Genomic DNA, 12,147 nt, shown 5'->3' with positions numbered 1-12,147 from the left:
TTAAAGTTTTTCCCCCTCAAATGTATAAATTTTAGGCTTACATAACCTGGATCCTTTCCTGGGCCACTCCCAGGGTCTTGGGAGAGACCTATGTACCTGGAGAACACTGAAGCTAAAGTTTCTTTAGCTTCAAGGTAAATCCAACTTTGATGGTAGCCAGCAAAATAACTAAAAGAAGAAATGGTTGACACTCTGGTTAACACTCTGCTTCCTGATAGATCTGGGAGGGTTGAGGGAGAAAGGAAGAGGGACTTTTGTCTTTTCATCTCATAGTTACTGGTGCCATTTTATGTATTAACCTACAGAAGTATTTTAAAAAAAACAGCAACAATTAATTTACAATTTATTAGTCAATATGGTACTAAAGCTGTATATTGAAGGCAAAGAGCTAGGATTAGGGGGAAAAATATATATATATATGTGTGTGTATATATATATATATGTGTGTGTATATATATGTGTGTGTGTGTGTATATATATACACACACACACACACACACACACACACACACACATATACATACACACATACATATTTTTCCAGATGGGCGACAACCTTTATTTTCTCCTCACACACTCACATTTATTCTGGATTGGGTGATACCTTTCAACTTAATAGAAATGTCACAGATGAAAGCAGCAGTGGGTAAGATAAAAGGAAATAGAAGCATCTGGTATTATATTCCATCCTTAGGAAGAAAGACTGCAGAAAGCATCAGTGATGATCTTTTTCTATCAAATGCATAGTGTTATTCAGAGAACTCTTAAAAATATAGGAGTATTTTCTTCCTATAAAGAGTTTTCTCAGGAATGAAATTGTATTCTTTCCCAAACGACTTTAAAAAATAAATTCATGATTTTCATCATAGAATCTCTGGAGCATCATAACAACATGATTTTGTTCTTGTTAAATAGCTAGCAATATTGTTTGGGGGCAGTTCTATTTAAAGCTTGCAATAGAGTAAGAAAAAATTGGTTTATGGAGACATTTCAAAGTTTCATGTATTACCTTGCTAAAATGAAGTGTTGCTTTTTTCAGCTAACTATAATACACCCTTCTTTACCTGCCCAGAGGGAGCGCAGCTGCCAGCGGACACTAACTCCATGATAACATGCAGATCAGCCTGTATGTCTTTTCTCTGAACTTCTGCTCAGGCATTTATTCTCAGTAACAGGTTAGACAACTGGTGGCAAAGGAAATGTTTAAACATGTTCAAACGAGAAAACATGATTGGGTCATTCAACTAAACAAGGAAGGACAGCCTTAGCAAATGAAGGCTGATAGCAGATTGATTGGGGGATTTCAGAGTACAACTGGGGAAGCATACCTGCTTTCCTTTTGCTTCTCTCCTGGACAGCTTTGCAAAGAAAGATGGAGGAACTAATTTAACTTAAAAAGTGTAAATACCTGTTTTTAAAATTACTTTTTGGAGGTAGGGATGATTAATCCTTGTGTGTGTTTTTTAAATAATTTACTTGCAAGTTTTTCTAAGAAAGCCTACATGGACATTTATAATACCAAATGGATTCTGTAAAGTATTGTGAGAAGTTAGGCCATTTTACATTTAAAAAATACTTTAAAATGGAAGCATTACATTGTTAAACATGACACAGTGAATGATAAATTAAAAAGAACTTCTTGGTAAAATGAAGGTGGAAAACTAAAGAAATGCCAATTAAATTTTATGTTTCTTTGAATAACAAGAAAAGAATATATGTCAGAATTGAGGCAAAATGCAGCACTGGATTTTTTAAAATTCCAAGCTACTCTTGAAAAATGCTTACCTATAATGGCATGGTAGGTTACAGCTGGCATAAGAGGTTATTGGTGAAAACAATGGTTTGTTTGCAAGAATAAGCAAAAAATATATGCCTCAAGGAAGTAATGAATAGGAGAAAATGTAAGAACATGAGAAAATGTAAGAATAAACAGGCAAAAATATCTATGGGTGCAAAGTTCATTAGAGGAATTATTTTAAAAGCAGACATTTCAAAGCCCCAGAGATATTGATGATAACAGAATAAACAGTAAAAAAATGAATTATTTAGAACTAGATAAAAATGAATACTTATAATTACTGTACAATAACAAAGTACTTGCAAGAGCAGAATGCCATGCAAGGATATTAAAGACTACATAAATAGACATCAGATTTTAGAATTCAGAGGATTAGGGGAAGGGAGAAAAACATCAAGAAGGATCAGCCACCAATTTATTAAAATTTTATCACTGGAACAACACTCATTCTACACGACTCTATGGATCTCATCGCTGCTGTTTCTTCAAAATCATCTCATTTCCTCTCACCTTCCCTGAGCCAGGTCTTGTGATCTGGTCACGTGATCTTCTTTTACTTATTTGAACATGACAAACTCTGCCCAGCTTAAGGTCCTCTGATGACATTGTTTCCTCTGCTAAGAACTGTCTTCCTTCTACTCTGCTGGACTAACTCTTCTCCATCTTTTATGCTTAGCTTAAGATATTATGTTGGCCCTTTATAATTCCTATTTTAAAAAGCCCTAAGCAACCCAAAGCTGCCCCATGGCTACTGGCTACTATTGTTTTGTACCTCAGCTATCTTTATCTTTGTTTTCTACAGAAACATATCAAAACTTGCAATTTTATTTTAAGACTAGAAATTAATTTCACAATTAGAAAGTAAGCTCGATGAGGGAAGGGACTGTGTCTATCCCTTTCACCGCTGGTACAAAATAAAGAATGGTTAAATCAATGAGTTCATTGATAATTGAGTTAATAAACAAAACATGTAAATAGTATGCTATAAAATATAACATATGAGGTAAACAGACATCTGTTTGAAGGTTGTCTTTTGCAAACATAGTATGTTTTCCCAATCTTCTTGTGAAATTCTGCTTTAGTTCAGACCATAAGCCCACAGTGTAGCTGCCAGTGGTCATGGAGAACAATAATCCGAACTGTTTGGTTACTGTAGGTAGAGGCCCCCAACAAATCTGAGCTAGGCAGAGGATTTTCCAAACATCAGAGCAGGAGTCAGATACTAAGCAGCCTAAAGTCTCCTAAGAAATGTTCCTAATAGCCAAGGGTCCTCATACTGGGATTAATTGTGTATAAGGGCTGGAAAGAACTCTACTTTTTTTTTTTTTTTAATATATTTTATTGATTTTGTACAGAGAAGAAGGGAGAGAGATAGAGAGTTAGAAACATCGATGAGAGAGAGTCATCGATCAGCTGCCTCTTGCACACCCCCTACTGGGGATGTGCCCGCAACCAAGGTACATGCCCTTGACCGGAATCGAACCCGGGACCCTTCAGTCCACAAGCCGACGCTCTATCCATTGAGCCAAACCGGTCTTGGCAAGAACTCTACTTAAGAAAAACAAGTGAGCTCATTGTACAGCTATTACCAAGATCCTATTAGTTCCTATTGAAAAAATGTTTGGTGCCACGCTCACTATCAAGTCCATAAAAGACAAAGAAGAAGAAGAAGAAATTTCTGCTTTCCTGAAACTCAAAGTCTAATAAACACACACACACACACACACACACACACACACACACGTATACATATACAGTTTTCTGCAATTTTGAACATTATATTCTTTTAAAAAGAAATATGTTTTATTGATTTTTTTACCAAGAGGAAGAGAGAGGGATAAAGAGTTAGAAACATTGCTAAGAGAGAATCATCAGTTGCCTCTTGCACACCCGCTACTGGGGATGTGTCTGCAACCAAGGTACATGCCCTTAACCTGAATGGAACCTGGGACCCTTCAGTCCGCAGGCTGACGCTCTATCCACTGAGCCAAACCGGTTTCGGCTGAACATTATATTCTTAAAAATAGGTGACAGGATAATTTATAAGCTAAAAATGTGAGAATTTGAGAGACAGTTGGAATGTGGGACAAAGTTCAGAATGAATACAGGAAGGTCTATTAAATGTGACATCTTTATACTCTTAAGAACAGATTTTCAGTGCAAAAGATGTCATCCAATGATTTCTTTTGATATTAAAATTTGAAATTCAATTTATTAAGATTCTTCTTTAAATTTTTAAGTTGAACATATAAACTTATTCTATCTTACAGTCTAGCAAATTCTAGCGGTTTCTAAATAATGTTTGATAAGGCTCATTTAGTTTACACATATAAAATATTCAATTTCCTTCTTATGTAATTTTATTGCATGACTTAAACAAAATCTCCTCAGGTATAAAATTTGTTTTTTATAGACATATTAAACTTCTACATAATTTGATTCTTAAGTTATTTTAAATCTTTCAATATAGACATTTAATAAGTGCTTACTTTAAAATCAGAAGTCTGTATTAATCACTAAGCTAATTTTAAATTAGAATTAATATTTTACATATGTTCCTATAAAAGGCCATTTTTCCATTACAAGGATATTCTAAATATGTTCAAATTTCATAACACTGAAATGTTAGTTTAGTGATTCTGATTTTTTAAAAACATTTCTGTACTTTAACCTAAATCTTCTAATAGTTGAGAGATTGTTACTTGGTAAGAAAATAATTACTATGTCATCCCAATCAAATTTCAGCATAACTTCATTATTGGTTGGTTTCACAACCAGAGCTTTGAGCTCTGATGCTGATTGGATTCTTAGCAACTGATAGGACAGATTTAGCGTTGCAGTCACACACCACTTACTAAACTAGGATACATTCTGAGAAATGCATCCTTAGGCTATTTCATCATTGTGAGAACTTCATAGAGGACTTACACAAACCTGGTGGACTAGCCTCCTAGGCTTTATGGTGTAGACTTGCTCCTAGGCTACAAGCATGTACAGCATGTTACTGTACAAACAAGAGATTAAATCAGGCGCAAGAGAAAATGATGCAATTAAGAGAACCAACATTTAAATGTAAATATGTGATGTATGAGGCTGCTATGGGCATAACATGGGCATATTGTTTTACAGCAAACTCTTTTTATCTAAACGTAGAAAGAATGCTCTCTAAAATAATGATAAAGTGGGAAGAAATCAACCAAAGACCTTGTATGGTTATATGCATAACCCCTGGACACAAGACAACAGGGTGGTGGAGGCCTAGGTAGGGAGTGGGAGAGGGTATAAGGAGTCAATGGGAGAAAAAAGGGAACATATATAATACTGTAACAATAAAGATTAAAATAAGTAAAATAAATAAAAGAATGATAAAAAGTATGCTATAGTAAATATACAAACCAGTACTAATATTATTGTTTATTATCATTACCAAGGATTATATACTGTACATAATTGGGTATGCTGTACTTTAAGTAGCTTTGTTCACATCAGCATCCCCACAAACACTCACAAAATGAGTTGCCCTATGATGCTGCAGTGGTTGCAATATCACAAGGTGATAGGAACTTTTCAGCTCCATTGTAATCTTATTAGGGGTCCGGTACGTGAAATTTGTGCATTGGCTGGTGTGTGTGTGTGTGTGTGTGTGTGTGTGTGTGTGTGTTCCTCAGCTCAGCATGCACCCTCTCCAACCTGAGATCCCTTGAGGGATGTTCGACTGCCCATTTAGGCCTGATCCCACCAGCATCTAAATGGGCAGTCGGACATCCCCCTCATAATCCAGGCACCATCCTATAGGCAGTTTATCATTGACCCAATAGTCTTTATGCAGTAAAGGATTGACTAATTGTACTCCTATAGCAATGCAATTTACAGCTATGTAAATCACATAATTGGGGTCAACTTACAAATATTTGAATCTTCTGCTTTTATTATATAGGATTTGCATAGCCAAGAGACAGAGACAATAGTGTGTTGAAGACTTGGGGAGGAGATGAGAGGGGAGTAGAGGGGGTCAATGGATGGAATAAAAGGGGACATTTCTAATACTTTCAACAATAAAGTAAAAAAAAAATAAAAAAATATATATAAAATTGATTTTTGTAAATGATAATCCTACCTAACAAAAGAGTAATATGCAAATTAACCACTACTCTGCTACACCAACAAGCCATGCCCACCAGCCTTGCCCACCAGCCAATCAGAGCAAGTATGCAAATTAACCCCAACCAAGATGGCTGCCACCACAGAGAGCAGGAGGGAGGCTTGGGTTCAACGGAGAAAGCCAAGTTTGCCAAAACTGGTTTGGCTCAGTGAATAGCGCCAGCCTGTGGACTGAAGGGTCCTGGGTTTGATTCCGGTCAAGGGCATGTACATTGGTTGCGGGCACATCCCCGGTGGGGGGTGTGCAGGAGGCTGCTGGTCAATGTTTCTCTCTCATTGATGTTTCTAGCTCTCTATCCCCCTCTCTTCCTCTCTGTGAAAAATTAATAAAAAATATATTAAAAAAAAAAAAAAAAAAAAGAGAAAGTCAAACTTTCCACACACACTGGCTGGCCCAGGCCTCCACTCAAGGATACAAAGTTTCAATTTTGGAAGATAAATCCCAAGAAAAATGGCGGCAGCCACAGAGCTGGAGAGAACAGGCTAGGATTGCCCCCAGCAACGGAGGAAGCAAAGCTTTCCACCTGCCCTGGCTGGCCTAGGGCTCCACTCCAGCCTACAAAGTTTCAATTATAGAGGATGAATAAACTCCAACAGAAATGGCTAACAGCCACAGAGTGAGCAGAAGGCTTGGCTTTGCTTTAGGCTACAAAGTTTCAATTGTAGAAGATAAATATATCCCAGAGACAGGGGCCTCTGCTTGGGTCACCGGAGGGCATGGCTGGCCTGCAAACCACCACAGGCTTCTTGCTCAGGCCACCCCACACCCAAGGGAACCCCCACCCTGATCCAGGACACCCTTCAGGGCAAACCAGCCAGCCCCACCCATGCACCAGGCCTTGATCCTATCTAATAAAAGAGTAATATGCAAATTGACCATCACTCCAACGCACAAGATCAAGATAGCTGCTCCCATGTGGTCAAAGATCCTGCCCTCATGTGGACACAAGATGGCCACCACAAGATGGCCAGCAGGGGAGGGCAGTTAGGGGTGACCAGGCCAGCAGAGGAGGGAAGTTGGGGGCAAACAGGCTAGCAGGGAGGCAATTAGACATCAATCAGTCTGGCAGGTCAGTGGTTAGGGGGTGATCAGTCTGACAGGCAGAATAGAGGCAATCAGGAAGGCAGGCAGGTTGAGCAATTGGGAGCCAGCAGTCCTGGATTGTGAAAGGGATGTCTGACTGTCCTAAACGGAGTCCCATATTGGAAAGGGTGTAGGCTGGGCTAAGGGACCCCCCCCCCCCCTTCACCTGGTGCATGAATTTTGTGCACTGGGCCTTTAGTATACTTATAATCTTGCTAAATTCATTAATTAGTTCTAGTAACTCTTTGTATAGTACATTGGATATTTTTTGGAAACTAATGTCATCTGTGAAGAAAGACAGTGTCCAATCTCGATTAATTTTGTTTTATTATTATTTTATTTCTTACTGCACTTATGAAGACACATTTTGTGAAAATCACAGGAAGGAAGTAGTGAATGCTCCTGCCTACAACATGAAGATTCTATGTTCCCCACTTACTGTTAATCATGAAAGTTGGGTATGAAAGCATGGTCAACATCACTCAAGTGTTACTTAGTGTATTTGAAATATATAAAAGTATTCCATGATATACATTGTAAAAATTATGATAGAGAATCTGGAAGGAAATTACAATGTGTTCTTTTGGAAACAGTGAGGTTGGCCACTCTTGCTGAAATAGTTATTTGCATTAAGTTAGTTTAAATGATCTTATTTTTCATTGCAAGTACTACTGGATGTTTGTTAATGACATTAATTTACATGGACAATGAGTTACACAATTGGTATTATCAAATTAAAATATTTGGTTCTTCTGAGTCAAGAGGATAGTATATGGAGACACAAATTTGTTAATTTATCCAAATAACTTCATTAGCCAATATAAAATATAAGTAAACTGTTTCAGCGGGGTATGTGGCTTAGTTTTAACATGATATATTCACTCAATTTTAAAAAGCAGAGTCAGAACATTAATGTGCTTACACCTTCAGACAGAGTCACATAATTGAGTTTACAATTTAGATTCAAAATGCAAAATAAAGCCTACTGGATTGTTGTTAATTCTCACTCGAGGATATGTTTCCATTGATTTTTAGAGAAAGTGGAAGGGTGGGGTGGGGAGGGAAAGAGACAGAAACATTGATGTTAGAAAGACACATTGGTTGCCTCCTGCAAGCACTCAGACCCAGGCAAGGATTGAGCCTGCCCTTGGCCAAAATCGAACCTGAGATGCTTCAGTCCACTGAGCCAAACCAGTTAGGACTGATGCCATTTTTGAAAGACCAACCATAGGATTCCTGATGACCTCCCCTGGACATTCAGGTTTATTCAATAATACATTTCTGCAGTATGTAAGAATATTTTGAGTGTGGAGTTTCTGTTACTCAGAATTGAAACCATTAAATACTGATACAGTATTATTAACCTTCTTTTACAGAAGAGAGAACTGAGAAAATAAGTAGGTTGTTCAGGGTCGGTCCCATGGTCAAGTAAGGAGTAAAGATATGAACGCAAGTCTTTTTGCCTATGATGTCTGGGCTCTCTCCCTACCTCTCCAACTATTTACCTATTTAACAGAACTCTTTATCCATTCTTGTTATTAACACCATGTTCTTCATCCCTCTATTCCTTTTTGCTTGACTTCTTCTCAGAGGAAGACATGTTCCTCTGTCTATCGTTGGCTAGGTTAGCCTCTCCCCTAATGATCTTGCCTCTAGTGATCTTAATCTTTATCCTCCCTGCCCTCTTTGGGACTTAGCTCTACCAATCAACAAGGCTCTTGAATTATCAATGTCTTCTTTTCCCTTCAGCATATAAATAAATTCAAGTCATACCTGAAACCTGAAAAAACCTTCCTCCTTTGTTTTTTTCTTAAGAGAGAGGAAGGAAGAGAAGCATCGATGTGAAAGAGAAACATCGATTAATTGCCTCCTGACCAGGAATCAAACCTGCCACCTTTTGGTGTACGGGATGAAGCTCCAGCCAACTGAGTCACAACAGCTGGGGCCATCCTTTCTCTTGTCTGACAACACAATCAACAGGTCCAATTAGATACAATAAAAGGTTTGCTAGGACTGCAAAGAAGCTTGTTATCTGCCCTTCAGACATGAGTGGAATGTAATATAGAAAATAGAGCTTACTATAGCCATTTGGCCACCACATGGAATTTGAGAATGGACCCTAAGTAGCATTAAGCAGAGTGGAGAGATGGAGCAAAGTCTTCTCTTGAGGACTTGCTGGTATGTTTGAGTCCTATATCCAGCTGTACCTGAAACCAGTGTACCATAAACTTTTCAGAGACAAGAGCCAATAAACCCTCCTTTTTCTGCTATGATTTTTGATTTGGGTTTCACCAGTTTAATCTGGGTGTTCTTTCTTTTGCAATGGAAACAATACAATAAAACCCCCACAACATCTGTATTTTACAGTGTACATATAAATACATACATATGCATGCATAGAGAAAGTTCTGGAACCATTCATTTCAAAGTAGTAGGCGGGTTCATTTCTAGGGAAATGGGACTGTTATGGTGTAAGAGATAAGTGGGAAGGAATTTTTGTTATTGTTAGACTGCTTTGCAACAAGAAAACATATCTTGTGAAATTAAACACCCCACAAACATAAAGTCAACACTCTGCCTCCAGCTCCACCATCCCCTCTCAACAACTGCCACAACAACTTTCATTGGACTAAAGACGAATGTCCTTGCTGGATATTGAGGATCTGTAACAGGGTAGCTAAAATGCTTCTCTCTCTTCTTTCCCTTTTCTACAATGGGCCATTCGTCTTCCAGAGGCTGTAAAGCAAATGTACTTCCCACTGGGGCTTTTGAACTCACCTTGCAAGTCAATAACGATGTTTATAATTATTATTTACTGGCAATAGCAATTATATTTCAACATACTTTTTTCATGCTTACTCTAGTTAATGAGGAGTTGCTGAACCCATATATCCTTTGCAAATAAGAAAACAAGGCAAAAATGAATTCAGTGGTTTGTCAAAAGTTGTGGAATAAAACAGATAGTGATGGGACTCATGTCTTCTGATTCTCAGCTGATGGGCTTTCCGTGATCTGCTGCTGGGGCAGGCTTTGGGAAATTCCATTTTGTGCTCACGTTGTGGTGAAAAATTGAATTGGGCTCCCTCCATGGGCTGAGAAGAACTCTGTTGAACTCCCGATGCCTTTTTTCTCTGTCATATTTGTTTTCAGACGTAACCTGATTGCAAGTATTTAAATGCCCTGATGACATGGAACAGAGCCGGCTAAGTAGTTTAGTGCTCTGTTACACAGAGGTAGATTTCCGAAAAGGGATGCTCCGGAGGCAAGGTGTCCACTATACACTCTAGGAATAAAAGGCAGTTTGTTTCATCTCAACAGGAGAAGAACTGTCAACACTACTAGCTGATCTGATCTGGGGAGCCTTTCTCACCAGAAACTATGATCAGGCTCATCACCAGGTGGCGCAGTTTTACTACATAGGCCTGGAAAGAGGGGCTCTCACCTGAATCTTTTCAGGCTGTCAATATTAAGGCGAGATATCATTGCTTCAGAGCTAAAAGCTTGCTCTGTTGCACTGATTCTAGAGAATGAGGAGTCAGCCTCGCTTTGAAGCCACACAGTCAGTTTATAAAGTTAAATCCTCTGAACTCATTAATTTATTTTTTCTTGTTGCTGGAAAGTGCTATAGTGTGGGCTATCATCATGACCGATAATCCAAACACTAAAAGCAATTTTGGCAAATCCTAATACGACGTTATTAAAACAGGAGCAACAAAAGCATTTTAAGAGAAAAAAAGTTTTGGATTACATGAAAATAGGCCTCAGGCTAAGAAATCCTTGGCTCCAATAAGGGAAATAAAAGCACTGACATTAGGAATACAATCATATAATGCTTTACCTTCTGCCCTCAGCCTGAAGAATGGAAGGAAAACAGGCAAAATCATGTTTCTCTTCTGAAGAATGATTTAAGTCACAGGGAGAGGAAACAAATAAACATCAACGAATGGGCAATTAACAGTTTAAAAAAACGGGTCCCCCAAATGAACAAAATGCCCTGCAAATGGAGAGCCACAGAGGGGGTTCTTCAGGGGAGAAGACAGCCTTCGCTTCCGTGAGGTGAGTGTGTTGGGGGGAGATCAGGGGGGAGAAGATTGCTTATTAAGTCACAAGTCAGATTCTTGGGTTCACTTTCCACCACTGGGGACTACCTGGTTATACCAGAGTGACAGGTGAATTTTCTTTGGCACATCAGAGAGCCATAGAAGGAGTTATGGGATTCACCTGGGGAGATAGAGGATCTCTGTCCTCAAAGAATCAAGATGTACCATGTGTTTAAAATCACATGATATCATGCATCTAGGGGAAATAATGAACAACATAAACTGATGAACAAAAACAGACTCAGAGACAGGGAAGCATTGATCAGATTGTCGGACCTCAGGGGGAAGGTAGGGGAGGGTGGAGGTAAGGGGGAGAGATCAACCAAAGGACTTGTATGCATGCATATGGGCCTAACACAGTGGTCATGGACAACGAGGGTGGGTGGTGGGTGGGGGCATACATGGGGAGGGGTTTGGGGTGAGAATGGGGGGATGAGGACAATTATGTGATACCATAATCAATAAAAAAAATAATAAAATAAGCATAAACTGAGGAAGGACCGGCGGTGAAAGCAAACACGTTATACAGATGGAAGAACACAGTCCTGAACTGCTTCGCCACAAACTCATTTATGTCACAATATTATAAAGTGAAAGGTACCTGCTATGTGCCACACCAAGATGTGTTTTTGTTTGTTTGTTTGTTTGTTTTTTCGGGCCCTTTCCAGTCAAGGCCATCCTCCAGGCTGGCAGAGGGAGACCAAGGTTGTGCTCAGGGGCTCTCTGGCCAGCCTCCCACCCGGGCAGTCATTGCAGTCAGCCTCTCAAAGGTGGGAGCCTGTTGCCCGGCATTCCCATGTTGGCCTGACTCCCAGCTGCGGCCCCCAGATCCGGGGTTCATTCCTTAGAGACCCCAGAGCCCTTCAAGGAAGGAGCCTGGAAGCTAGGTCCTCCTGGACCCGGGGGCGGGGTCCGGAGCAGGGAGGGAGAGGGGGCGTGGCCCGGAGCTGGGGGGGGGAAGCCTGGCCCCGCCCACAAAGGAGGCGGAACCTCTCCCGGGCTTC

This window comes from Pipistrellus kuhlii, unplaced genomic scaffold (assembly GCF_014108245.1).
Source record: "Pipistrellus kuhlii isolate mPipKuh1 unplaced genomic scaffold, mPipKuh1.p scaffold_m20_p_3, whole genome shotgun sequence".
NCBI lineage: Eukaryota > Metazoa > Chordata > Mammalia > Chiroptera > Vespertilionidae > Pipistrellus > Pipistrellus kuhlii.
Note: the sequence above shows the minus strand (reverse complement) of the source record.